Below are 27650 nucleotides of genomic sequence, written 5' to 3' on the forward strand. Positions count from 1 at the left end.
TGCTTCAGTTCTGAAATGATGAAACCGTGAAAGAACTGAAACGAGTATGTTTGAAGTTTCATCAGAGGCAGCGAAGGGTGGCCTGCTGCAGAGTTACGATTTTTTCAACCCGAGGGCAAAAATGGAGAGCCCTATAGGGACCGATCTCAGCACCTGCTTTTTTATTCAGAACTGCCGGTGCGGAGTACCGGCAGGACCCGGGCCACTTAAAGCCCTGCCTGTAACGACTTGAAGGATCGCTGTGAACGCTTCCAGGAGTGTCCTCGGACACCCGTCCACACCTTATCCTGTGGAATTTCACCACCGAAACGGGCTGACTTATTCCGCTGAATACCAAAGCCTGTAGAGGCCAATTCTGTCAGGATCCAGACTGGCCTACATGTACAGAGGGGATCCGGGCTGAAGACACATGCACGGTACATACTTTACATGCCACCACGGCGGAACAGCAGCTGAAGAACAGGGAGACCTTCACGCAGGGTGCAACCGAAAACCTACTCCTGCAACTAGAAACCAGCGGCCATATTACAGGAAAGTTATACTGATACAGAAAAAAAGCTGTATGTCTCGGTTAATGGCGAATACGCCAAATACGTATTCCGTAGACCATAGATCTGAAAGAATTTTGCACCACAGCAAACATTTAGGAACTTGACTAGCAACTATTGCTTTTTATATACAGACCATTCATTGTTTAAAAATATAGTGTATTTCATAGAAATGTTAACCAAGAAAACATAACATAATTATGATACTTTTTATTGAGTAAACTGATTTTGCTTCTTCTGTATTAATAGATAGGTTTAGTCACACTTTTCGTATTTGAAAAATGCAGACAATATATTTTATACGTCTCTTAATTGGTAAGTAGTGCAAAATAATGCTTATTGATATATTGGGGTATCCAACTGGTACTAATGAGGTGTACCGAATGCCCATACAGTGTTACCAAGTTTAAAAATTACGACATAATGAAGTAATACTATTACAAAATGTGCCGCATTATGCGCAGAATTTGCCTTTTCTTGCTGCATAATTTACTCAACATTTCATAAACATGACAAGGCATTTCAAATTCATTATTTACAGTTATCAACACAGTTTTATTATTGACTTTCCAGATCTTCTTCGGCGAGACTCTAGTCCTCCAGCACTAAGGGGCCTTCCATCTCGCATCTTCCATGCAGAGCATCCACGCAAGGTGCAACCCACCTGCGCCCCATGAGGAGTGGGCCCCCAAACCTCTGATCCTTGTCCGCCCTCTCCAGGGGCCCACCCTCAGACCACCAGGCTGACCAGGGACCCAGGAGGCTCGTAACCTGTCGCCCTAGCCTCCCCAGCCGGGGTCATATTTTACAGCGGAGAGCTTACCGTCTCCCCCCCCCCCTCAGTGCTGGCCTAGGGAGTACGCAAGGCGGACTGCCGTCCATTCCGTCGGTCAATTTTACTGTTCCAAGGTCTTTCTACCGCAACACGCCCCTCCAACCTACTGAGCTAAAGGGACGGGTGGGTGGGAGTTAAACGAAACAATGGAGTGAAGAGGGAAGACGCTCCTGGGAGCCAGCAACCGGTCCGGTGTCGTGGAGGAAGAAGAGACTGGGGTCCCTGTCCCTTGAACCTAAATAGGTCCCCAGTCCCCGCCCTCCACTCCACCGGAAGTGCGTCACCTTATGCCCCGGAAGTCCTAGGCGGCCGGTCGCCCATTAGGGCTGACCGGCCGCCCCTAAGACTAGATGAGGTAGGGGGCGGGGGCCAGGTCCTAAGTGCGCGCTTCACGATGCTCGCGCTTGGCATAATTTACTCAACCATGCCACATAATTTTACCCTCTCCTGCCGCATAATTCCAGAGGCCCTGTCTATAGTGCGCACTTTCTGAACCTCAGGTGAGGTTCTGGGAGCAGTGGAGACCTTCACTTCACGGTGACTTGGGCTCTGGCATTGCAATCTCACCTACACAGCCACAGGTTCTGTTGTGTAGCACCTGTCTGTTCATTGCTCTCAACTCCTTGTGGGTGCACTGAGGGGTGCCCACTGCAGAGATCTGTATGTAAACACAAGACCTCTGATTCGAGTCCCATCATCTCCCCTCCTCCCAAGGTTCGTAAAATGAGTACCTCAAGGCTGGGTAATAGAAACAACGGTTACTTCAGGTTCTTGAAGGCCACAGTCTGCTGCAGAGGGTGCCATAAAATAGATATTATATGGAGCTTGTGTCAGGGCCCTTATATATGTTTGTGGCAAGGCGTTTATGTCTGTGGTTTCTGATTGTACATAATGTATTCATTGTACAATGTTTCTGGATAGTAAACAATTCCACTGTTAATGCCCACAATTAATGCCTGGCTACAGACTTCCTCTTTTGAAACCCTGCTGTGAGTTATCAAATCAGATAAGACGGGGTGTTTTCTTGGAGTTGTTCCACTACTGTTGTCATTTCAAATGGGCTCAGTGATGTCATCCATGATGTCATTTCACGTCATGAGTGATGTAATATGTGAGGTCATAGGAAACGCATGGTTGGGGTTATAATTCGGTCATGGACTACAACTGGTGAATGTCAGTTTTTTTTTTTAAGTAGTTCTTGTGTTACTTCAAAACTCCTAACTATAACATCACTTCAACCTTTGGGTTTTTTCAGTCTGTGTGTGATCTGTAAAATGTGCATACAGTGTTCTATGTTAAACAAAAGGTATATTGATTTTCTGTAAACTATGACCGATGAATTTCTTTCTTCGCTAAGTGGCGACTGACAGCCAAATTCATAATATTCTGCATCCCCCCACGAATAGAATGTACTTTAGGGTGGATTTGTAGAGCGCTGCTTGTCGTCCGTGGGGGTATCGAGGTTCTGATTATCATTGGGATTCCTTCCTACCTATCCCCACGAAGGTTTTGACTATTGGCATATGCGTGACGCTATCCCGCGTGCAACTTTCTACTTCACTTCAAGCTTAAGCAGACTCCTAGCACCCCTGTGATCCTCACACGACACTTAAACGTTTCCACGTCAACTACTTTATAAACACTACCTCTACCAAATCACGGACTGCTAAGGGAGTAGTAACCTCTTAGCCAAACGCCCTAGGAGCACTTTAGGGTTTTGACAGGGTTCACAAGGTGCTACACAAATGGTATCATATAATTAGGGCTCCCGGTTTTCCGTTTTTACTGATTTTTACAGATAAACACATACAGAAAACCATTAGTTTCCTTGTCTGGGTTTATTTTTAGTGTGGATAAAAACGGAAATTGGGTTGCTTTTTGGGTGATTCTAAATACTTTCTGCCATGAATGTCAGGCCAGTAAATGTGTGAATTGATATGTAAGGTATTAAAAAAGAAAAGGAATTTTAGTAAACACGCTTAAACAGCAGCAAATATGAACAAGGTTGATACTAAAATTTGCATATTTTCAAACAAGGGCATTGATTTATCTTCTGTGAGTGTTCATATCACTGAAACCTGGCAGGCGTTCAAGCATGGGTTAATATTTATTAGTTTAATACATTTGTAAATATAGCAGTTTCAGCTTCATTTTTTTTCACAAAACCCAAAATGAATATGGTTAACTACAGATGAAATTACCCAAACATATATATGGATAAATGCAGACAGAAATGTAAAAAAAAAAAAAAAAATACCCTAAAACCGGTAGCGCTAATTATAATACATTATTGAGTGTAGCTGCCGTTGGTGCAGCAGGTGTAGTGGCACCAGGGCCCAGAGCCCCAATGGGCCTAAAGTACCGTGATAATTGCTGTATTTTCCTGCCCCAAAAATAGTCAAAGGGGCCGGTTTCTTGCTTGTGCCGGGGACCATGGCATACGTGCTACGCAACTGCATACAGCACCATATACTTAGTTCACAAGATCGTTGGCCTACTCAAAAAATCTGCTCAACCACCCAACGCCCAAACTGGCTTGGTTACGACAAATGGGAGTTTTGTAATTCAAAGACCATTGTTCCAGCTGGGGCGCAGACCCATTTCTGGAACTAACTGCACCCTCAGGTGTGTTTTGGCTGAATAAAACACTGCACACATTCTGTGTTCAAAGTGCTCGACATCAGGGGTTGTGCGCCTCGAAGTGTTGGCATACGAGACTACCCCATGTTGGGGTCCAGAACGTAGACTGGCATGCAAATTGCGCATCCGAGGTACCCGTACTTACAGGCTGTGTGCCATTAGAACTAGGCCCTATGAAACTCTGCCCTTATGAAGCACATAAGGTGGGAATCTGCAGAAAAATAGCCCTAGTAATTCAAGGTTCTGAAATTCCCGATTCCCTACGTTGATGCGGCGATGCATCCCAAAAACTGGAAGCTGGTGTGTTTGGGTTATCTTTTTTTCCCCTGCCTGGTCACGGGTAGTTACAAGGGTCTACGCTTTGACGGGCACATCTTGCAGGAATGACAGCCGCACTGGAAAGGAAATAAAACCATGAGGTTGGCTGTCACAGCTGTTTCCAGGCAGGAGGCTCTCCCCCCCCCCCCCCCCCCCCCTTTCCCCAGGTCCCACCTCCCTCCAAGTTTCTGCATCTGTTACTGCCCTTTACCCACAGCCAGACTGACAGAGGCCTGCCTGACAACGGGCACTGGCGTGGAGGGCTCCCTGGCTGTCAGTGACAGATTGGGGACAGTTGTTGATGCCGAAGAGGGGGGAAGGAGGTGCCCCGGTCGCCCAGCGCAGCCCTCGTCGCCCCTGCGACGCTTCCCTTTCAGACGTCCCGGGCCGTGGAGGAAGCAGAAAGGACACCCGCCCTCTGCGCCACGGTGAGTACCTCCTTTACGCACACGCTGCCTGCGGCACATGGGGGGCCTCTTTTCGGCCAGGTCAGGCCTGGCAGGGTTTGCAAGGGTCTCCAAGGGCCTGACTTGGCATGGGTGGCTGGAGACGTGTCCCTCCAGGCCGGCGAGGGGCTGCGTGGAGTGCGCAGCGCCTGGTGGTGGCCATTTCCTGTCGACTTTGCGTCGAAGGCTCGCCGGCCCGTTGCCTTCTCCTGTGCCAAGGGAGCTCTCTCGGTGCGCCCGTTCCTAAAATAGACCGCCTCTGTCTCCGGGTGGGGTGTTAAAAGGGCATTGGCAACAGACAGCACGAGCAGGGCGCACTTCATGTTGTGAGCAGGCCCGAGGAGCGTCATTTTGTTTTCCGCCCCAGAGGATGAGCTATAGTAAGGCAGAACCACGACGTCATGGAAAACCAAGACATGGATTTGGAAGTCAGAAGGCCTTTGCGCGTGAATGGCAGGGCGGTGCAGCAAGTGCAGACGGGGGGGTTGTTTTCAGGCTGTGCCTCCTCTCCTGCCATGGAGTTGGACTCAGTCCCAGGTTCAGAGAATGGGGCAAACGCACCGGTGCATGACATCTGCCTTTAAACTGTTTACCTTATGTACTCTATATGTTTGTTGCCTATGGCGGTTTCAGAATCTGGCTGCGCGTTTATGCGTCACTCGTATGCTTTTACTTGGTTTCAAATACACTCTGATTTAATTCCTTTGCGTATAGCGCTTTACTTCTTGCGAACCTCGTATATTTTAACACACGACCGCGTCCAGAGTTTGTACAGTAAATAGTTGCATGTTTTCCCTCTGGTTTCCACCTTGTATTCTTCGCACCCTTTCTCCACAGACAGGATAGTTTATTATCCCTAGAAGTTGTAAAGTGAGCCCGCAGGACCTGGGACATTGAGTTCCACGTTGAGCCGGGGCAGCGTTTGTTTCCGAGGACGTGTTTGGAGGGGTGTCTCGGCTAGCTCAGCCCACAAAGGGCAGTTCCACCAGCGTGTTCACTGGGGAGGCAACACTTCCTCTTTGCAAATATGTTGTATCATGAAGAAATTTGGATGAAATGCAGACTTCCATAGCAGTAAGCTCTTTGTTTTTGAGGGGAACTGTTGAGAATCAAGGGACGCACTGCTTTGTGTAGAATTATGCGTCCAAACCACAGCGGTTCGAAGGCAAACATCCTAGGCCAAGCGCTTTACCATGGCCAAGCAGGAGGACTTCGATATGAAATCGGGGACACTGTCTCGTTAGGTGCACGCCCCGTGCAGTGTGCAGAGGTTGCACAGGAATGTATGTTGTTATGCAGTCTCAATGCTGATTCTTTCTCAGTCGGTTAAAAATGTCAATTATAGAACTAAAGTCGCCAGGTTTTTCAGCTGACACCTTAAATGCTTACAGAATGTGTTTTAAGTCTTGGGGTAAGGAGGGTCTTTAGTCTGGTTCTGTTTTATGTTCCCAAACTTTGGTGTAGGGTTCCATTGTGGAGTGGAGTGGAGAAGTGTGGCTCAATGGTTAGAGCGGCAGACCCTGATGCAGAGGTCTAGCCAGGGACCAGGGTTCAATTCCCCGCTTCGGCGGGTCTTGGGCTAAAAAATTCCGCGGACCTGATAATTCTCGCCTCGGTGCCTATTCCAATCATGGAGTCCCACTCTGCAACTCTGGGCATTAGCTTGCTTAATCTCCACAACGGCCCCCACAACGCTAAGGATGCCTGGCCTCCACCTTGGGGGTGCCCAGGAGTGGACACCTCACAGGGAAAGCCAGGATGGATTCCACAGCGGTATTCGTACAAGCGCCTTGAGACCCTTGCGGGGATACAAGTATCAATTTACATTTACATTGTGTGACTCTCACATATGGATCGGTGGGGAACAGGGTGTTACAATAACGTTTTTTTGCAGTATGTTCTTACTCCAGCCCTGGGCTTGTCCGTGTAGGTGTTTCACATCCACATACGTGCCTTTCGCTGAAGGACCTTTGCTTGAACCTACAATTTGTGAGGGTGAACCTTTTTGATTACAAGCATCGATTAAATGGCTGGAACTCCACATAGAAAGCATGAGTTAAGTCATTTATAATAGAAGGAATTGCAACTCTAAGATCTTCGAAGCTTCGCAGGTGCCTTGGCTCTGATGAGGGGGGTTTCAAGGGTGGACAGAAAAATGGGTCTAAATTGGTCTCGGTCCACACATGAAGGTTGCTTCTGACTGCTTGGGTATTTGCTGCTAATGCAGGTCGTCGAGCTATCCTAGTTTTAAACAGGATTCCACCACCTCCCCCTTTCGGGCGTTGATGTCGATGGATTAGCAGGAAGGAGTGGATTGATGCTTCACAGGCCATTTAAAAGAGCTTAAAAGCTGAATTCCAGTTTGGTTTGGCGCACATGTAATCTGGAAAAAACATTTTAAGATAAAGCTATCTACAGACACTCCGACACCTGTTCCGTGGCTCCAGCAGCCTGCGCTAAGGGTTGAGCAGGGTCTGTGTGACAGGGTGTTGCGCCTTGTGAAATGCGTTTATGGACTGGCAAAGGCTGCCCCTTTCCAACTCGTTCTTATTGCCAGATAGAGCAGGCTCTCCCCCAAGAGGCAGACTGGTCTGTGATCCTACCTGCACCCACCTGTCCCAGGTGTCCTGCAGACCTATCATCTGAACTGACCACTCCAGAGCATCACCACCAGTCCAAATGAGCGTCCTTCGTTGCTCTGTCGCTTGGGAGGGTTCAGACAGCCACTGTCTCTGACATCACACCTTTCTGGAAGCTTCTCAGGCTGAAGAGGGCTTCTGTAGAATTCATGTTTGAAGACACATGTTTGACAATGCGGAGTCACAGCGTAACAAAGTGACAGGCTTGTGTTCACACGGATGGTCTCTCTTGCTGGTGAACACCCAATCATGAAGGCTTGCTGTGGATACAATTTCTATCTGACTCCTCACTTGTGTGCCTAAGCTCACCACAAGCCTGGACCATGACGAGTAATAGAGTGGGAGGCATCTTGCATTACGATTGGTGGTCTCATCCTGTGTCAGAATGCCGCCTTTCTTGGCTGTTATTTTAAAGCAGGTGTAGCCCATGTGATGTACCAGGTCAGGAAAGACGAGCATAGCTTTCCGTTGATGTTCACCGGTTCCATGCCTGCATAAAGCACTTATGACCGTCTGACTTATAAGAGAACTAGAATTGTGATACTTGACGCTGCTTTTGTATATTAAGGGCATCTGTCTAGGCACCCCATCTACTTAGCATGTCGACTACAACGCTGTGGCAAAATCAGCGTAGATGCAGCGGTGCTGCCATTTTGTTACCTGTATAAAACACTACAAATAAACAAGACCTATTCTTATTGTTATAAAGTAGCATGAAAATGGACAATTCTTCCTGCACCTTGTGTAACCATTGAGTACTCCATGTCGAGATAACTTTACAATGACCTCCTTCTGCAAATACTGTATCCACCGTAGCATCATCGTCATATGTCTGTCCCACACCGAGAGGCCTGCAGTGAAGCCTATTACAACCAGAGCTCAGCTGAAGAAGCGAACCACAATCCCAGCACAGCCAGTGCAGCAGCATCAAATATGACGTATGTGCAACATCTTACGCAACCTGTGATTAGAAAACACAATATGTGTTTTTGTTATAAGCAGCTTGCTCATTCAAAAAGAAGAAATCTCTGTAGATATAAGTAATGTGCTAGCGATGCGCGATGTTGACTCTGCGATGATGCTGAAACCGTGTTGCGATTGCTTGATCCTCGGTAATAGGAAGGTGATTCTAATGTCAACTTGCTGTAATTCTCGTATAATGCACTGAGTTGGTGGTTATGCCACTGTGAGTCTCCAGGCAACCTTTGTGTTTTATTATTCATCTACGGCTGTGTAGATAGATTATGTTATCTTACAAGGCCTGAATGCTGTTCGGCGGCAGTGATAGTATAGAACAGGGGTATGCATTGGCATCACAGAATGAGCACCTCACACCCTGCATTTGCTGCATTTCGTTGCCTTTGGATTGTCCCACAAGAGGCGAAGACTCATAGGAACTCTAGAACCGGCCTACTACCCGGAGGGAAGTCTCGCACATTGGTACCCACACAGCAGCACCATCTTGCCTTAAGGTCGGTAAGCATGGCTCTCCGCAGATGCCATGGTCTCTCCAAATGGGCCTCCTAAAAGAAAATATTCAAAATACAAAATATAAGGAAGGGGTGCCATGGTCTCTCCAAATGGGCCTCCTAAAAGAAAATATTCAAATTACAAAATATAAGGAGGGGTGCCATGGTCTCTCCAAATGGGCCTCCTAAAAGAAAATATTCAAAATACAAAATATAAGGAGGGGTGCCATGGTCTCTCCAAATGGGCCTCTTAAAAGAAAATATTCAAAATACAAAATATAAGGAGGGGTTCAATTGCTGCTTTTGTTTATTGTTTGCACAAAGTCACAATGGTGTGATACCGCCCAAAGGCCATGTAGTTGTAAGCCTGTGGTCTTTTCCAATCTCAAACATTTTTGTGTTTAGGTCCATATTACGCTCGTCCAGAATGCACGTGCACACCTGCGCATCACAGATTTGCGGACGAGGGGCGTAATGCACGCCCCTGCGTCGCAGGGGAACCCTAACCTTTCAGAGCCCCGTCCCAACCCTTCAGCGGGCAGCAATCCTCCCAAGGCCAGAGAGTATCTGTGGGATATGGGAGCCTCCGGGGCCCCATTCACAATTCTCATGATGACCACATCATTTTACCTCACGCCACTGGTTGGTCATGAGCCCCTATAAATGAGGGTCGTCGGAGCTCTACACGTTCAATTTTTGTGATTCTCTTGTGCGTTCGCCCCGCGTGAAGCTAGATTTATACACAACGCATTGAGCACGCCGTCGTCACGCGCTGCGTTTCCCCTCACAAATGGCGGCGGCCGGACTGGCAGCACGCGGCCCTGGCTGCACAGCTGTGCGCGCCGGACAGCTGCGCGCTCACCTGCCGCCGCGTGGCACCACGGTGGCTGTGCAGGGACAGCCTGCGCGAGACGGCCGAGGCGCGAGCGAGCCCCGAGGAGACGGGGCGCGGGGACACCGCACCAGCAGAAGCTTAACCCGGATTAACCGCCTTCCTCGGGGAGGCGAGCAGGTGTCGGAGGACTTGTCGGAGCCTTAGCAAAGTTTCACGGACTTGCATATCATCGGGTACAGGTTTTGGTTCAGTTTGTGGCATTATGTGGCCGGGACGGGCCAAATTATGCAGCAGTGTTTACTAAATTATGCGGCACGAATAGGCAAATGATGCGGCATAATGTGGCACATTTGTGATCATATCTAATTATATTGACATTTTTACACATATTAACCCTATCTGGGCAGAGGTTTCTTTCACCTCATTAGTACCAGTCTGATACCCAAATACAGCAATAAGCAACAGAAAGACGACCAGTCAACCTTTGTCATGGGGCTTGCACTGCGCAGCAACGCGTGGTCAAGTGACTTTAGTACCGTTTGATCCATTTGAGGTTGAAACATTATCTGTGCAGATTTTGCAGGAAATTATGGATTATGTGACACGAGCAGAAAATCCATCATTCTGTAGAAAATGCAGGGGCCACAATATCGTATAATTCCAGTGGACCTCCAGGCGGAGACCGAAGCCAGGGTGCTAACTCTAAGGAGCCGTAGAGTGGAGAGAACACACTAGTAAAAGCTTAGACCAGATTAACTGCCTTCCTTGGGGGAGACGAGCAGGTGTCAGAGGATTTGTCAGTGCTTTGCAAAGTTTTATGTGTTTACGTATCAGCGGTTAAATGTGTAGATTCAGGTTGCTTCGACTTTTCCCTTTCTGCCATTTCCGTTTTTAAAGAAGGCCTGTGTTAGTGAAGTATCTTGACGGGGTTTGAGAGCGGTATGGAAGCATGGTGTTATGGCATTTTCAAGACCGAGGTTAGCAAAGATTTTGCAGCAGATGATAGATTAGTTGGCCAATGCGGCAAATTCATAATTATGCATAAAATACCATGGAATCAAAATCGCATAATTACAATGGCCCTGGAGGAGGAGCACTGCTGCCGGTGGATATAATGGCCGATGGTTGCACTATTGGAGTATATTGTTTGACCCAGTGATCATCAAAAATATTCCAATCAATTAGCATTTGTATAGCGCAGCACTGTCACCCTTAGGGGTATTTAAGCACTGGGGGGGGCATGTCTCAGTTGAACAGCCAAAGCTTAAGTTTCTATCTGAAGTTCACCAGAGAGGGTGCTTTTCAGAGGTGGAGGGGAAGGTCGTTCCTTGTCTTGGCGGCGATGTAGAAGGAGCAGCCCCTGCTGCTGCTATGATGGATGCGGGAGGGGGTGCAAAGGTGAGATAGGAGGAGCGCAGGTGTCTTGTGGGTAGATAGAAGTTGAGTCGATGGTTGATGTAGGATGGCCCTTGATCATGTAGAGCTTTGTAGGCATGCAAGAGGATCTTGAACTGGTATCTCTTCTGGATGGGAAGCCAGTGGAGGTTGCTGAGGTGGGGAGTGATATGGATCTATTTGAGGAAGTCCAGAATGAGTCTTGTGCTATATTCTGTATGGTCTGGAGTCTTCTGAGGAGCTGGGAGGAAATTCTGGAATAGAGAGTGTTGCCATAGTTGAGGCGGCTGATGACAAGGACCTGCGTGATGGTCTTTCGGGTGTTGATTAGGATCCATCTGAAGATTCTGCAGACCATGTGAAGGGTGTGGAAGCATTTGGAGGCTACTGCGTTGACTTGTCATTTCGTGATCAGTTGGCTGTTGAGGATGATGCCAAGGTTGCATGCATGGTCTGTTGGTGTGGGTGCTGGTCCGTGTTCTGCTGGGCACCAACTGTCCTATATGGAGGTGTTCTTCCAGAAGATCAGTACTTCTCTTTTGTCGTAGTTGTGTCTGAGGCAGTCGTCTCTGATCCATTTGGCTTCATTGGTCATGGCGTTGCTGAAGTTTGTTTTAGCGTTGGAAGGGGTTCTTGGTGAGTGAGAGAATTAGTTGAGTGTCTTCATAAGAGATTATGTTGAGTCTGTGGGATCTGACGACATCAGCAAGGGGGGGTCATGTAGACATTGAACATGATGGGGCTGAGAGATGATCTTTGGGGGTACACTACAAATGATGTTCTTGGCTGTGGAGGTGAAGGGACCAAACCAAAAAATGCCCCGTCTTTTGACATGAGGTAGGGACAACCTCGTATACTGTAGGCTTATGCAAGAGGGTGACACTTCACTTTCGGTAGTATGTCTGTAATATGGAGGGTTGGTGCATAGAGAGTTGGTACATTCCATGTTTTAAGCACAACCTGAACCTTCCTCAAAGTGTTCCTCTGTACCATCAGAGCAGCCAGATGGGAATATTATTGAAACACTGATCACTGGAGGAAATTTGCTCACCTTTAATAGTTCATCGTAAAACCTACAAAGAGGCTACTATACATGAGTGTCCAGACAATGCTGGGCCAGCAATCCAAAACCACAAGGATGCATGAACTCCATCCTCCAGCAAACCTGTGTTTGAATTTTTCTTTTCATTTGACAACCTCCAGCTAATAAGTTAAATATTCTGTCTGAGCTGTTCCAGCCGCAAGCGCATGACAGACTTGGAGAAATAAATGCCAAGTCATGCGTGCCCCAGCTAGTGGCTGCACCTATATAAACAGGACGGACGTGCTGGATCATACGAGTCACAGGTTTTCTGCCATATGTATTTATTCCAAAGAAAAGCAGGCCTTGATGCAAAATCCGAGCTGGATCTCACTGAAGCATCCTAGAAGGCTTCACCAGAGCTTAACCACAGCTGCCTTTTAACACAGTCTGCCAGTAAATTTAACAGCCGCCTTGTTTGCAAAACCCATTAAGACTTTGTAGATACAGAAGGTGGTCAAGTGCGGATTTGAAACCTATATTCACTGCCTCGAGCATAACATAAACTGACCAGAAATTAGGGTACATTGAAATTGCCACCCATGTGCCTGTTGTCAGTCATTAGACACATGACGTCAGCATTCTCCTTTACAAGGAATAGTCAGTGTGTGTGTGTGTGTGTGTGTGCTGCTTTCACTGCTGTCCTGGAGTTCAGTTAAACCATGTCACACTCACCACAGACCTTCAGCCTACACGTTTTGTCGTTGTCTTCGACAAACACCTCAAACATTAGCGCGGTGAAATTTTTAGCACATAGGGGTTTGCAACATTGAAATCCGCAAAGTTAGTTCACAGTCGAACGGGAAACCGCTACGTGTGTCTAAGGTACTTTTCTTTTCATGTGAGACTCAACGCGGTGGCAGCTGAAGGCCAGCTGTCCAGTCATGTCTCAAGCTGCTGATTTCAACATCAGCCGGCGCTTTGAAAGCTGCCCAGCACAGTTCGGTTCATGATTCCGCTATAGTAAGCTAGAACTTGCTAAGCTGTGTCCAGCCTGACCATTACTCTGGGCATAAACTATCTAAATCCCCCTACAGAAAAAGGTCCATCTGGTCCCCACAAGACCTGCAACACCCCAAGTTGACTATTTCTGCCAAGCTCATGTAAGGGACTCAGACATGTTTAAACGTCATTTTAACCCACGTATCTTAGGGTAAAACTAAATTTCACAAATGGTCGTAGACCGATGTTTAAATTATATTTATTTTTACATTGTTTCATATACGGTTTGATAAATGTATGACAATGGTGTGAGATACGTTGTTATGCATTCATTTTGATACTGTGCTGTAATTTTGCAATGAATTTAAGTAATTATGCAAATAAATACATTCATTCATTGATTCATTCAGCCACTGTTTCAGACACAGGGCATATTTTAATAACGTTTGGTCCTATTCTAAAATTGAACACTCTAAGTTTGCTTCGGGTGGAAGATATAAGTTTGCCAAGGCCTGACCTTTTGGCTTTGCCAGTTCTTTTTCTATTGTGTATAAAAAGGAAAAACAGCACATGCTTACAGTCTTTAAGAATGCACATTCGATAAAAAAAAAAATGCGAGGGGGGCCACATCTTTTTAGTGCATTATATTGCCCCACAGAGAATAAAGTGTTCCTTATGAAGATGTGCTTCCCCTACACTTTGCAGAAATTGTGGGACCTTTATGCACTTTCTCACACATACTGCACCACTGATGCCTGATTATATACGTTGATAAGCACCAGTGAACTGAAGTTGGTTATTTTTTTTCTTTTTGAACCGAAAAACTGCCTGTGAAGTAAACCAACGAGGCATACAAAAGCCAGTGTTTACTGAAAAAGAGCCGTCACTTTTAATGGGCACCGATCCAGACTTTCCGCTTTGTATTCTTGGAGTTAGTCCATGTCAAGATGGTGTACGGACGTCCAGAACTCCTCTGCCAGACTCATCTTTAACATCCCACGCCGCAACTACATCGCCGGCCACCAGAGAGACCTACACTGGATACCTGTCAACAAAAGAATCACTTTCAAGCTCCTCACGAACACCTACAAAGCCCTCCACTACGCTGGACCTGCATACCTCAGCCACAGCTCTTCCTACTACACACCCACCAGACAACTTTGCTCCACCCAACTGGACCAGGCCACCAACCCATGGATTCGCAGGACCATGACTGGAGGAAGATCCTTCTCCTACCTCGCTGCAATGACCTGGAACTCCCTGCCTCTGCACGTCAGGCAATCCCCATCATGGCCGAAATTCAGGAAGGACCTCAAGACCTTGCTCTTCGACTGAACTGCAGACCCCCCACTTAGCTCCTTGAGACCTTCACGGGTGAGTAGTGGCGCTTTATAACATCACTGATTGATTGATATATTGTCTTCCTCTGGATTGAGCTGAGTGCATTGGTCCATATTACACACCGGAAGCATGCACGGAAGAAGAAACAGCTCCCATGCTTGCAGAGCCTTGTACTACCCACGCCATCAAGTTATTAGTCATTGGTGTATTTTCAGAACTGTTGCAAGAAAATTAGGATTACTCTGGTGACCGTTCTCCTTTTAAGAAAGCTGCTGCTTTGCAGTCATTTGGGTAATAACAACCAACATGGAGGTGTGTGAAGATGACGACGAACTGACCTCGTCCACTGTTAATGACATCAACTTGATGTAGCCCACGAGATTATCATTTGTTCTTGTCTTAGGTTTGCTGGCAATTTAATTGCCTGTGTTTCTGCTTTATGGGAGAGATATAGCTGATAGATATGCAACAGGTTTCTATATTGTTAGCTCTGCAGGGATACGAATAATTCTTGGAGCCAAGACGTTAATTTATTCAGTGAGATGCAAGCCGGAGGTGTCTGCGTGTGTAGCCCCCGCAGTGAAGAAGCGTTCCACCACGCTACTCCACCTGCTCAGCGTTTGCTCCTCTCAATGTCTTTTGGTTGTGAAGGAGTATAAGGAGGTTTGTCTGTGATGGCGGCAGTGTCCTTGCGCGGCATGGTGGACAAGATTTGCTGAAAAAGCAAGGCAGCAACATACTTTATTCGACCTTTAAAGGGAAAGGCCACCGATGTTGGGTCTTGGGAAGATCTCCTCACTCCCTGGTAGTGGGTTTCCTGGACTGATTTTGAGCTATGGTGGAATGAATGTTTTGTATCCCTTACAGCACAGATTTATTTTAATTGGAGATCGTCCGATCCATCAGCACAGGAGCGCTTCCAGCTAACGACAACCCTTGAATTCCTACTTAGGGTCTTCTCTGTCCCGTTGCAGTGGATCACCTGTGGAGCTCCGTTGAATGTAGCATGCACTAGCGGGTGCAAGACTCGGCTAGTCATTTCTAACTGGGACTGCCTTCCCGAAGTTGGAATATGCTTCTTCTTATTTTTCCTGGGCAACAAGGACTTCCTGTCATGGAGGGTTTGCCATTGACTGATTTCAACACGCTGTATAGAGAACTGAAAGGCCCTTGCGTTTCATAGTATCTTTGCGACTTGCACATTTGATTTGGAATTTGACCAGCTGATGTTCAGCCATTGATCTGCTTTATTTATTTGAAGAGTAAATTGTCGTTATTTGTGAATATTTGCTTTTAAAAAATCTGGAAAGTTCTATTGTACCTTCTGACAGATGCCCAAGGTGGCTGTATAGCAGCTTTCAGTGTGCAAAAATCCCAGAGAAATTACAGACTTTTCAGAATGTGGAGCAGCATCATGGTTACACCTTAGTGTCACTCTAAGCAGTATTTGTAGTGCTTCTGCAAGGGATTGCGAATTACACTGCTATTTGTTTTAGGGTAGCAAACACAATAACCAGCTGTTTCTCTAAGTAGTTAAAAGTATGTGTTTATATACAAAATGTACAGTGCAGAATATTTCGAAAAAATATCAACTATAGGTGGTCCACCGCTGAATTTAATAAGGAAAGTATCTAATGCTGGTTACATTTCTAAGGGCCAGAAGTACGGCCCTTTTTTGCGCTCTCAAAGGGAGATCGGCCCATTTGTGCCCTCAAAAATGGGCCCTGGCATGTACAAACTCTATTTTGTGACTCGCAAAATAGCATTTGCGGCTCTCGCTATTAGGAAGGGGCGTCCCTTCCTAATAGTAAATCTCAATGCCATGTACTATTGTTTTGCGAACGCATTTGCTGGTGCAAAGCGCTCGCAGTTTACCTCCTACTTCAAGTAGGTGGTACACCACTCGCAAACGGGAAGGGGTCTCGAGGGGACCCCTTCCGCTTTGTGAGTGTGTGTGAAAATATTTTTTAAGAGCAGGCAGTGGTCCCAGGGACCACTGCCTGCCCTTAAATAATGAAACAGAAAAGTTTAATTTTACGTTTTTTTAAATGCATCCCATTTTTCTTTAAGGAAAACAGGCTGCATTTAAAAAACAAAAGCTGCTTTATTGAAAAAACAGTCACATATATGGTGGTCTGCAGACCCCAGCAGGCCACCATCCCTGGTAGTGCTAGCCATTTTCAATGGGGTCGCAAAGTGTGCTAGCCTGATGAATATTAATGAGGCATGCAATTTGCGACCCCATTGGGAATCGCAAACAGTGTCTGAGACACTGTTGTACATTCACTTTTGCGAGCCGCAATATGACGCAATTTGGACTCGCAAATGTGAATGGTAATACATCTGACCCTAAATCATTTATGAAATATCACCACTTTCCATGTGAAGCATAAGTTCCACAAAAGGCCAATACGTTGCCTTGCAAATCAGATTCCACTAGGCCAAGGACACCTTGTTAGCTCCTCATCCCGGATGTATTTTTTTCTACATTCTGCGATGATATGAGCTCACCTACCCCATTAGCTACTTTAAGAGGAGCTCCAGTTAACCAATTCAGTGTAGTGTCTGTTTATTTTCAGAGGGCTCACATGGATCCATTCGCAAGGACAGTTTCATAAAGTCTTTTCGTTCTTACTTAAAAATTCCCTCTTTGCCTCGGTTTTAAGGAATTCTTTTAGACTTGTTCAGATGTAGCTGTCCCGATTACAATGCAAGAAAGCCAAAACATAAAATGGTAATAACTTTGGTTATTACCATTTTATGTTTCTTTCTGCATTGCAGGAGGGTGGTTGGGCAGAGCTACCCGGGCAGGGAAGGAGTGGCTTGCCTACTAATAAATGCTAATGACTGGTTAGGTCGGCCCTCTCGGGCCGCCCAAACCAGTCATGCGCACTCTGCACTTCTCCATGCAGGCTGCATTGAAGCCTACATGGAGAATAGGCCATCCCCTACAGCCCCTGGCAGGGCGGCGTCCCGACCAACCACAACTCTCTACCGGAGCTTAGTGATTGGCTTAGGGGAGGGGAGTGAGGCTGCCTGCTTCCTGTTCCTGCCAGAGGCAGGGGAGCAGTGAAGACGCGGGATCCGGGCCGGCAGAAAGGTAGGTTTTATTTGATGTTTTTCAAATTATTGACCACCCCTTCCCCACGCGAGTCATGCCGGCAGCTACCAGTGCTCACAGGCAGAAAAATAGGTTTTCATTTTGACAACTCAATGGAATGGTGAAGTATGCACTGTTAGATTACAAAAAGCTACATTTGCGCACTATTTCAGACTAAACATTAGTTGGAAGCATCATTTAAACATCCACCATCATGGTTTGTGTCGCATAATTTAGCCTCGCACTCTCCAACACTAATGCAGATATTCATTCAAGAGAAAGACAAGCTAGCATCGTCTTTGGGCCCCGTTGTCAAGTAGCTCTCAGATAACATAACTACCGTTTACAAAGACATCTAAATTTGCACCTTTCTTCTCAATGTATCGCCCAAGAATGTAAAAAGCACTTGCCCTAACAACTAACATTTCAACAAACTATTTGTAATTGAAAAAGAATGAAATTTGATTTCTCTAGTGAATTCACGAAAACTCTTGGAATCCTTAGACAACCCACAAAATAAGGGCTGGTCACCTGATTTCAAAGCCATGCCACTGATAGCCGCATGGTATCACTCCAGTTCCCTTTTTTAGGGTACGCACAAAATGTAAAATATAGTTATAGACTTAACAAACAAACTGCTTTTAGTTAAGTGACAAATTAAAATGTATGATCCAGCCGAGTTGATATTTTTGTTCTACAATAAGTTGCCCTTTTCGATTTTGAATTTTTGAAGTAATGAAGTTATCTTGTGGAAGCAGCTTTGAATTGAGATTGGATGGTCCTTCTCACATTTTAATTTCGTACACATTTGGTTGACTGACAGAAAACAATGAGCTACTTAACCTGAACGTAATTTTGAAACTAAGCACTCCGATACCCGATATCTTCGGGTCGAGTTTGCGCTATATAAAACTCTAATAAGAAAAATAAAAAAAAGATTTTATGTAACACACTTTTGATTTTTGTGTGCTTCATTCTTGCTGAGTAGCGACTTGATGGGAAGGGTGGGCAGTGGTGGCTCGTAATGCGTATGAGCAGCCTGTGCACACTCACTTTCACACATCTGAGCACAAGCATGCACACGCACCAGCCCATCTACATGCAAGCTCACTCACACCATCCATTTACAAGGGCGCACACATACACCCGCTATTCACAAGCACATACACGCACACACTCATTCAGAGCACTCACATACAAATACACATATGTTCAGAAATACACGCGTTCATACAAATAAACACCCAACATTCAACAACCACATACCGGGCTGCAGTGGTGATAGCGGGTGGAAGGAAGGCGAAACACAAACCCCTCCAATGTTGCTGGAGGTGTCGGGGAGGGAAGGAACTCACAGAAGATCACACCTCTGCCTCTCACTGGCTGACCTTTTCATAGGACAGTCATTGAGAGGAGGACCTTTCCCATCTCATTAACCCCTTGTGTGCTCATGACGAGACCAGGCCGTCATGAGTCACAGTTGAGTTGTTCATGGCGGCCTGGTCCCGTCATAACACAGCCGCTCTGCCCACGCGCGGTTAATTCCCCGCCTATGCGAGAAAATTAATCAGTGGGCGGGGTCCGGAGGAGACGAGGCCGTCATGAGCACAGCTCCACCGTGATTCATGACGGCCTGGTCTCGTCACGAGCATCTCTGCGCCGCGCTCCATTTCTCCCCCCCCCCCCACCCCCCCCTCCGCACCGTGGGGGAATTACCCCCGCAGGGAAGAGGTTAAAGAGTGGAATGTGACCAGTGAGACTTACTGACCCCTCCCCACTCTGTGACGAGGTATCATTGATCGACAGTCGCCCTAGGCATTTCACGGATTAAACCTGAAGCAGCCACAAGTGACGCCTTTGGCGACCCTCCCTCATCCCCGTTATGAGGGGAAGGGGACTTCACAGGGCTTTGCCATGCTGATGAGGTCACTGCCCCAAGGGCTGTGAAATATCCAGCCGGGAAAGACTTGGCTCAGGCTGCCAGGCACCTCCATATTAGCGCATGTAGAGCACCTGGCTGCCTAAGCCTGACATGTTGAGTGTCTGTCAGGCTGACCTTTGCTCAGCATGACAGACGCTACCATGCTTTGGGAAACAGAGGGGAGTGGAGCCCCAGTGCTTGTAATGACCAGCCCCCTCCTGCAGGGTGTATGTATTTTAGTCTTTATGTTTAACTATCTTGTTAAAACCGATTTGACTAATTCTGACTTAAACAGCTAATATATAGGAATTACATTAATAGCTGCATATATTAATATATGAAGTATTCCAATACTATTAAAAGATACATTAAAAGCATTTCCCTGGTTAGTGGGAAAGCATCACGACTGTCCCCGCCCCACTTTATCTTGCAGTGAAGCTCACAATGTCGGGCGGTGCTTGGCACACCTGCAGCCAGGGCACCATTAGACAGGAGATTTAGAAGTGTAAAAAAAAAATCAAAAAAACAAGGCAGCAGGCCTTTTCCATGATGCTTGGCACACCTGCAGCCAGGGCACCATTAGACAGGAGATTTAGAAGTGTAAAAAAAAAAAACAAGGCAGCAGGCCTTTTCCATGAAAGCATTCAAGATCTGGAACAACATCCCCGTATCCATAAGGACTGCGACAACTCTGTTCCAATTCAGGAAAGAGTTAAATACGCATCTCTTTAAAGAACACTAAATCCCAGTACATTAACTACCCACAAAACAGCTACGTCTTCTAACACTCGTTGCCTTTATGCTGGAGTTTGACCATGTACACCGCTCTGCTGCCTTCTGGTTAGGTTTGACTATAGAAATAAACATATGTACATGCATAAACTGTAGTAGGCATGGATGGACCCCTTCACTGAGGTAGGCCAGTGCACGTGTCCTGCCATTCCATCGTCCACCTTGAAACCTACGCTTTGTCAATGAGGAAATCGATACTTTGAGCTTCAGGGCCTCTGGTGAATTCTGCTCTGCTTCTAGGTATGTGTAATGAATTTCTGCACGTAGACACCTCTATGTCATGCAAATCCCACCTCATTATTCGGTTTCAGACTTTGAGTCTGACAGTGGTGACAGGAAATTTTTATTTTGACCTGCCGTGCTGCCACGATGCTGAACCGAGAGCGTCTGGCTGGCGCTTATTTCGTGCCCGGCAGGGAGCCCCGAGGGCTGGGCGAGCAGAAGGGACTAATTGAAATTATCTTTCCTTGGTTCCACGTTGACTTCCATTGGGGAGTCGGTGTATTATCCAAATTAGCAATGCAGCGCTCTACTATAGCAGCTAATGAGAAAAGTAATTATCTACTGTGTATCTCTATCCTTTCCCGCTCTGTATTCCCTTTATCGCTGTCAAAGTCTGCCAATCTCCATTTCTAGTGCAGAGGCTTCAGTTACTGTAGAACTTGGTGGCCCAAATGCAGAGGAGGTGGGTTATTCTTCTGCGACGCCCCTTACGTACGGCGGATAAAGCTCAACAGACCCTCTGCTCAGCTCATATTGTCAGTATTTAAGGTTGCTTGAGTAAGAATGATCCTCCTTCTGATGTGTTGTGACATCTATAACCTGCTCACTGAGCTCCTTGGTCAAGCTTTCTGTGCACTTCTACATTGAATCTACAAAAGATTCTCAGCTGTTATGTAGGTTCTCATGTTTTTACTGTTTCACCATGGCTGCTATGTGTTGTATAGGACAGAACAATCAGCCATTTGTGTGCTTTGGGGCTCTAGGAACATTGAGTTTATTAAGAATTTTCTTTTGATTTGTGATTCCTGAGATGAAGCTGTTTCATTCCGCGTTGTTCCGTACGCGATACGTTGTAAGCCTGAAGATACAAGCAAAGATGGCTGCTCGCTGCAGGAGGGGTGGCAGGTTTGCATGCCCGCTCCATGGCTGTTTAGAGGGTCAGTAGTGATAGTAAGGACAGTGTAAAGGTCTTTTGGTATCTGTAACATCTTCCTCTGACCATTGGGCTGACATGCAGTGGGTGCCAGGATGATTCTAAACTGTGTTACTGTAATGTTTGATAGATGAACACACACTGTCACAACCATAGAAAGGCGACACATATCGTTTTTAACTAACTGACATATGCAGCAATTTCCATTGAGCGCGTGATGACACCCCCCACCAGTGTCATCAGTACGTAGACCCCTTTCTACTTCTTACTTGTTCTTTCCAGTGGTCTAGGTAGAACATCCTTGGTTTAGGTTGTGTATGAACCACAGTGGTTTAGGAATGTTTTGATGGACACATGGCATGAATTAAGCCAACCCCAGTGACGGAAGCCTTCCCGACATGTAGCTCGGTCTTACTATGAACTGTGTAGAGCAGGTAGGAAATCTGTATTGATGTAACTTGCTCAACAGTGGAGTCTGCTCCTATTTATTATTCGCCGGGTGGAAGAGCCAGCCACAGTGATGTAATCTCCCCATCCTTGTGTGCCAGCTCTAGGTATTTGAGATGAGTTCCAGACATGGGAACTGTTTGCCTGGCTGTCAAAAGAATGAGATTCCCTAAATCTAACTTCCTGGTATCACACACCAATATTTTTTTAATTAATATTTAGGGACTTATTCTATTTTGTTGTTTTTTGAGAGCAGCTTTTCTAAGGACAGCGACCTTTATTTGCTGCAGAAACATTCCAATTTAAAAAGGTTACTCGTCTTCGCTTCTTGGATGTCATCCAGGATACTGGATTGTGAAGATTACTAATATCAACACGCGTTTGTTATTGTTCCGCTCATCTCCCAGACTGGCTATTAATAGAACCTAGGTCAGAGGGAAGCCTTCTCTGAGTCAGCCAGTACACAGAAAGGTGTGATACAGATTATAGATGTTTCAAGTGCTTTAATGGGAGATATATTAAAAACCTACTGGCAGTTGCCAGTAGGTAGTTATAGTTAGGGCCTTGTTTCCATAGGAAAAGCATTTTTTTACTTGCCTAGATTTTTGGTGCATCATGAGGAATCTTCCCAATATTTTCTAAAAAAAAAAAGTGCACCTGTGATTCTTGTTGTGCATTGAAAGTTTCGAGTTGTTCCAGGCCGAGAAAAAAGAGGGGGGGGGGGGGTTAAAAAAAGTTAGTTTCTCATGTTAATTCCCATAGGAGCTTTAGACACGACTACAGCCAGATCCGCTGGACGGAATAACAACAAATTTGGCAGAAAGCTTGCTTTTGGTCCGCAGATTGTGCTTTTTGTTTGTGTAAATCCGTTCAGATATTGAAATGAAATCCAAATTTGTTTATCTGCCCTCTCTGCTAATTCGCAAATAATTACTAGCTCAGGCAGGGAAATGTAGAGCTGTGATTGGCTGCCAACTCTTCAAGCAGGAAGTGTTGGCAACCATCTTGGGACTCTTCTTCAGCCGAGTCCCACAAAAAAAAAGAAAAGGGGGCAGGGTAGGAATACCTTGACCCCCAAGCCTTGGACCTTGGGGTTCCCCTAGAACTCCGCCATGGCATAAAAGCATTTTAGTAATTCACAGTGATTTTCGCAAAATATTTGCGAATATCGCAGTGAATAACAAAAATAAACAAATACAGACACTCATGCTTGTTTTAATTGTAGCCCCATGGTGAGCCAGGTCCTGGGGGCATGCGAGTATTATTTAAAAAATGAAAGGGGTGCATGGGGCCCCCCTCCAAGGGCTTAAAAATGCACCAGGGGCCACCACTTCCCTGGGGCTCACTAATATTAAGAAGCTGGGGACTGAACGGACCCCCTCAGCCCCGGGGACCAACAGCTCCCCAAGGCTACATATTGAATGCATGTGGGGGTCTCGCGGAAGCCCCTGATCCCAGGTGACCACCACCTCCCTGGGGCTAATTTAAATATGGAGTGTGGGCACGTGCCCCCCCATGGACCACCAGCTCTCCGGGGCTTTTTTTTTCTTAATGAAGGAGGGCGGCCGTTCAATCCCCCGGGGACCACCAACCCCCATAGGCAGGCGTGGCTGAAAAGGGAAAGTAGGTGGGGGCTATGCGGCCCGTCTCCTGGAACCAATAATGTCCCTGGGGACCGCCATCCCCCAGGGCCGGCTCCTTCAATATCTCGGTGTGCCCACCCCGGGACATAGCTGTTTGCGGTTACTTGGCGGGAGTTTTGACAGCTCACGCCAAGTCAGAGCAAATACTCCACTTCCAGCAAGTGGGAGCTGACAAAATGCTCTCGCTTACTGGAAGCAGAGGTTTAGTCTGTTTCCATACCAGCTGTCAAGCGTACAGGGAAACAGGCAAAAGGATTGCTGACAGGTATGTTTAGCAGCTCCCTGTCTGTCAGAGCAATGCCGGCTCCCACAGGAGGCAGGGAGCCGGCAGGGTCTTTGGGGCCTTGAGGCTCCCCCTGCGGTTCCGGTTAGGAAAAGAGCAGAAAGAGTCAAAATAAAGGTGAGAAACGAGTAGAAAGAGGAGAACGAAGGTCAGCAACGACCTTAAAGAGGCAAGATAAAGGTAAGAAACAAACAGATAAGAGTTAGAATAAAGTTCAGAAACTAGCAAAAAAAGGGGGAGATTAAAGGTCAGCAACAAGCAGAAAGAAGCAAGATAAAGGTGAACAACAAGCAGAAAGAGGAAGAAAAGGGTCAGAAATGAAAAGAAATGAGAAGAAAGGCAAAATAAAGGTGAAAAGCTAGCAGAAAGGCAAAAGAAGTCCGCGACCAGCATAAAGAGGCAAGAAAAAGGTGAGAAACAAGCATAAAGAGGCTAAATAAAGGTCAGAAATCAGCAGAAAGAGGCAAATAAAGATCAGAAACTAGAAGGAAGATGCAGAAAAAAAGTCCGCAAGAAGTAGAAAGAAGCAAAATAAAGGTGAGAAATTAGCAGAAAGAGCCAGAATAAAGGCCAGAAGGGAGCAGAAAGAGGCAGCATAAAGGTCAGCAACAAGTAGAAAGAGTCAAACTAAAAGTCAGCAATACGCAGAAAGAGGATAAACAAAGGTCAGAATCTAGCAGAAAGAGGCAAAATAGAGATAAAAAACCAGCAAAAAGAGGCAAGTAAAGGTCAGAAGTGAGCAGAAAAAGCAGAAACTGAACAGAACCCTCTCATGCACCTACTCACAGAACAACTCAAACACTCTCACAACCACTCACAGACCCATTCACACATGCACCCAGTCTTAGACAAACTCAGACTTTTACACCCACTCAGTCACTCATGCACCCACTTATAGAATCACTTATACTCTGTCACCCACACACAGATCTACTTATAGACGCATGCACTGACTCAGACCCTCTGAGACTCACACACCCACTCACACTCATATACCCACTTACAGCCACACTCCTACTCTCTCACACCCACATACAAACCTACTCATGCACCCACTGAGACACTCATGCACGCACTCACACACTCAGTGTCAAAGGTTACTGGTTAAAGTTAGGGAATAAAATTAAGAAAACCTTACTAATTCACTTAAAAACAAAGGTTACAGGGACGTTATAGTTAGGAAATCAAATTTTCGTTTAAACGTAGAAATCCACTGAAAACAAAGGTTATAGGGGCGTTATAGTCAGTAAATAGAATTTAAAAAAACTTTGAAATTCACTGGGAAAAAAATAAAGGTTACAGGGATGTTATAGTTAGGCTATAATTTCACTTGTATAAAACCAGTGTAATTCAGCCGTTATAGTTACCTGATATAACTATAATTTACGCCCCTGCAATGCACTGCTTACAACCTCACTTAATACATCACGCATGACATGGCCAGTGACATCACTGACGACATCTCACAATACATCAGTGATGATAACATCCTCAGAACCCATACAAGTTTTTATACGACGACTCACTTATCCATAAAGCCACTCACTCACCCACTCACTCAAAGAGCCTGTTCATACAACCAGTCACTCTCCCAAACAGCCACACACTCATCCATACAGCTACTGACACACCAAGTTGTTCACCTATACAGCCACTCACACAGCCGCTCACTCACCTATACGACCTTTCAACAGAGCCACTCACTCACCCATACAAACACTCACTCACACATTCACTGGCACCCCCACACAACAACTTTAATACCCATTTACACATCCATACAATCGCTTACACAGCCGTTCACTCACCCATACAGCCAATCCCAATCCCACAGATACTCATTCTTTCATACAGTCACTCACAAGCCAACTCACTTAACCAAACACACACTCAAAAAGCCACTAACTAATCCATACATCCACTTACACACTCAGTCCTCACTCATACAGCCATTCAGATACCCACTCACTCACCTATAGTCACTGACACACCCACTCACCCACCCATACAGCCACTGACACATCCACTCACTCACTAGTAGATCCACACAGCCACTTAGTCACCCACACAGCTACTCACAGACCCACGTATACACCCATACAGTCACTCATACACCCATACAGTCACTCATACACCCATACAGCCACTCACACAATGTACTTTTAAGGTTTTAACAAATCAAATAAAGTTTTGTTTGACTGACTGACTGACACTCACACACCTGTACAGCCACTCAGACACCTGTACAGCCACTCAGACACCCACCCACACACTCATGGACACACACAGACACACACGGACACACACCGAATCATATAAACTATGTTAAAAAAAGGCATCACTCAGTAGTACACAAAATATACTAATTTAACTTTTGTGATACCTTAGTATATATGTTTAACACACAATACCTTATAGAAACACAATCACTGGATGATGTCATCAGTGATGTCACTGACCATGTCATTAGTGATGTATTATGTGAAGTCATAAGCAGTACATTGCAGGGGCATAAGTTTTATATTTAGTTCAGATAACTATCACTACTGTTTTTCATTGGTTATTTGCGAGTGAAATCTGAGCCTAATTATAACATCCCTGTAGCCTTTGTTTTTTAAGTGAATATATATTTAATATCTGTGTTCTCTTTTAACATAGAAAACCTGTGACTTTATTGGGCAGTCCTGACCTGTCTTTAGTGTTTTAGGATTACGTCTACTGAAGAGGAAAAAGACAACTTGCTACATTTCCCACACTGCCCCTTCATTTCCATTGGAGAGCCAAAGTATCTGTAGAGTAGAGCTATATGCAGTGCATATTAAAAAGAGTGAACATGTGGAAAGGCACTTACAATTTTGTTAAATGAGAGAGTTTTGTGGAGAAAAAGTAAATTTTTGAGGATCACTCTATTGGGTTTACTGGGGAAGATCAGATTAGAACTCCAGTCTTCCGGTTTCATAGCCACAGTTTAGCTTTAGTACCAGCCTTAGGCTTTAGCAGTAATGCACATATATTATAGCCTCAGAATGAAAATGAAACTCTTAAATTTCATGAGTTTGAATATTGGAAAGTGGCTTCACCAGTGACTTGAACTGGATTCTCTTGGTCACACTGAACCGGCAGAGGGATCACAATTCAATGGAGATGGGTTTGTGTTTTGCTTGTTGGGCAAGCTGTTTTGTTTTGGACTTTAAGGAGGAAAACCATGGGGGAATTTGTGATGTGAAAGTGACTGCAGATGTGGGGAGGTGTCTTCCATGCAGTTATAAATGTCTTGAAAGGTTTGGGCCACGAGGGTAGAAATGGAAGCCGAAAGGTCTTATTAGGTAGCTCGAAGTCGGGTATAGGTTTAATAACATTGGGGAGAGAACTGAGTCTTGCATAGACCAGTAGTTTATGAGGAACATTGTGATGGGTCGGGAGGTGGGAGGGCCACAGCTACTGGAGTTCTTTCCGATAGGGAGGATTTTATGAAGTCTAAAACATTTTTACAGAGTTCATAATCAAGAGGTTGTAACTATGTGCCTTGTGTCCGACCATGTCTGTCTGTTGACATGTTGAGTATGATTAAGGGCACCATTCCACTTGCATCCTCAAAGGTTATTGTGACGTTGTCAAGTAGAGGGACAGGTTAGAATCTCTCCTTGTATCTTCTGTTAGCCACCCTGATATACATACGCCCGTCTCACTGATCCACCATACCATCTGTTGCCCGTCTCAATCCTAAAGTATTTAAATCACAAATTTCAATACATTCGAGTTATGACCTTTAAGCTGGACAGGGACATTGTGGCTTGCTTCTGTGTCATAGTAAGCAAT

At 45.8% G+C, this 27650-nt stretch overlaps 1 protein-coding gene across 5 annotated transcripts in view; it reads left to right on the plus strand.

Moving 5' to 3' along the window:
• The window catches only part of MEF2D (myocyte enhancer factor 2D), a 449440-nt gene that overhangs the window by 196068 nt on the left and 225722 nt on the right, over window positions 1-27650 (plus strand). The window contains exon 1 of one of the 5 annotated variants that reach the window (XM_078671229.1): window positions 4639-4769. The exons of the other annotated variants lie outside the window; for them this stretch is intronic. The gene's annotated coding sequence lies outside the window, so the exon portion shown is untranslated. Of the gene's footprint in view, window positions 1-4638; window positions 4770-27650 lie in introns of those variants that run through there. 5 annotated transcript variants of the gene reach the window in all.

The sequence above is a fragment of the Lissotriton helveticus genome, chromosome 12 (assembly GCF_964261635.1).
Source record: "Lissotriton helveticus chromosome 12, aLisHel1.1, whole genome shotgun sequence".
Lineage (NCBI taxonomy): Eukaryota > Metazoa > Chordata > Amphibia > Caudata > Salamandridae > Lissotriton > Lissotriton helveticus.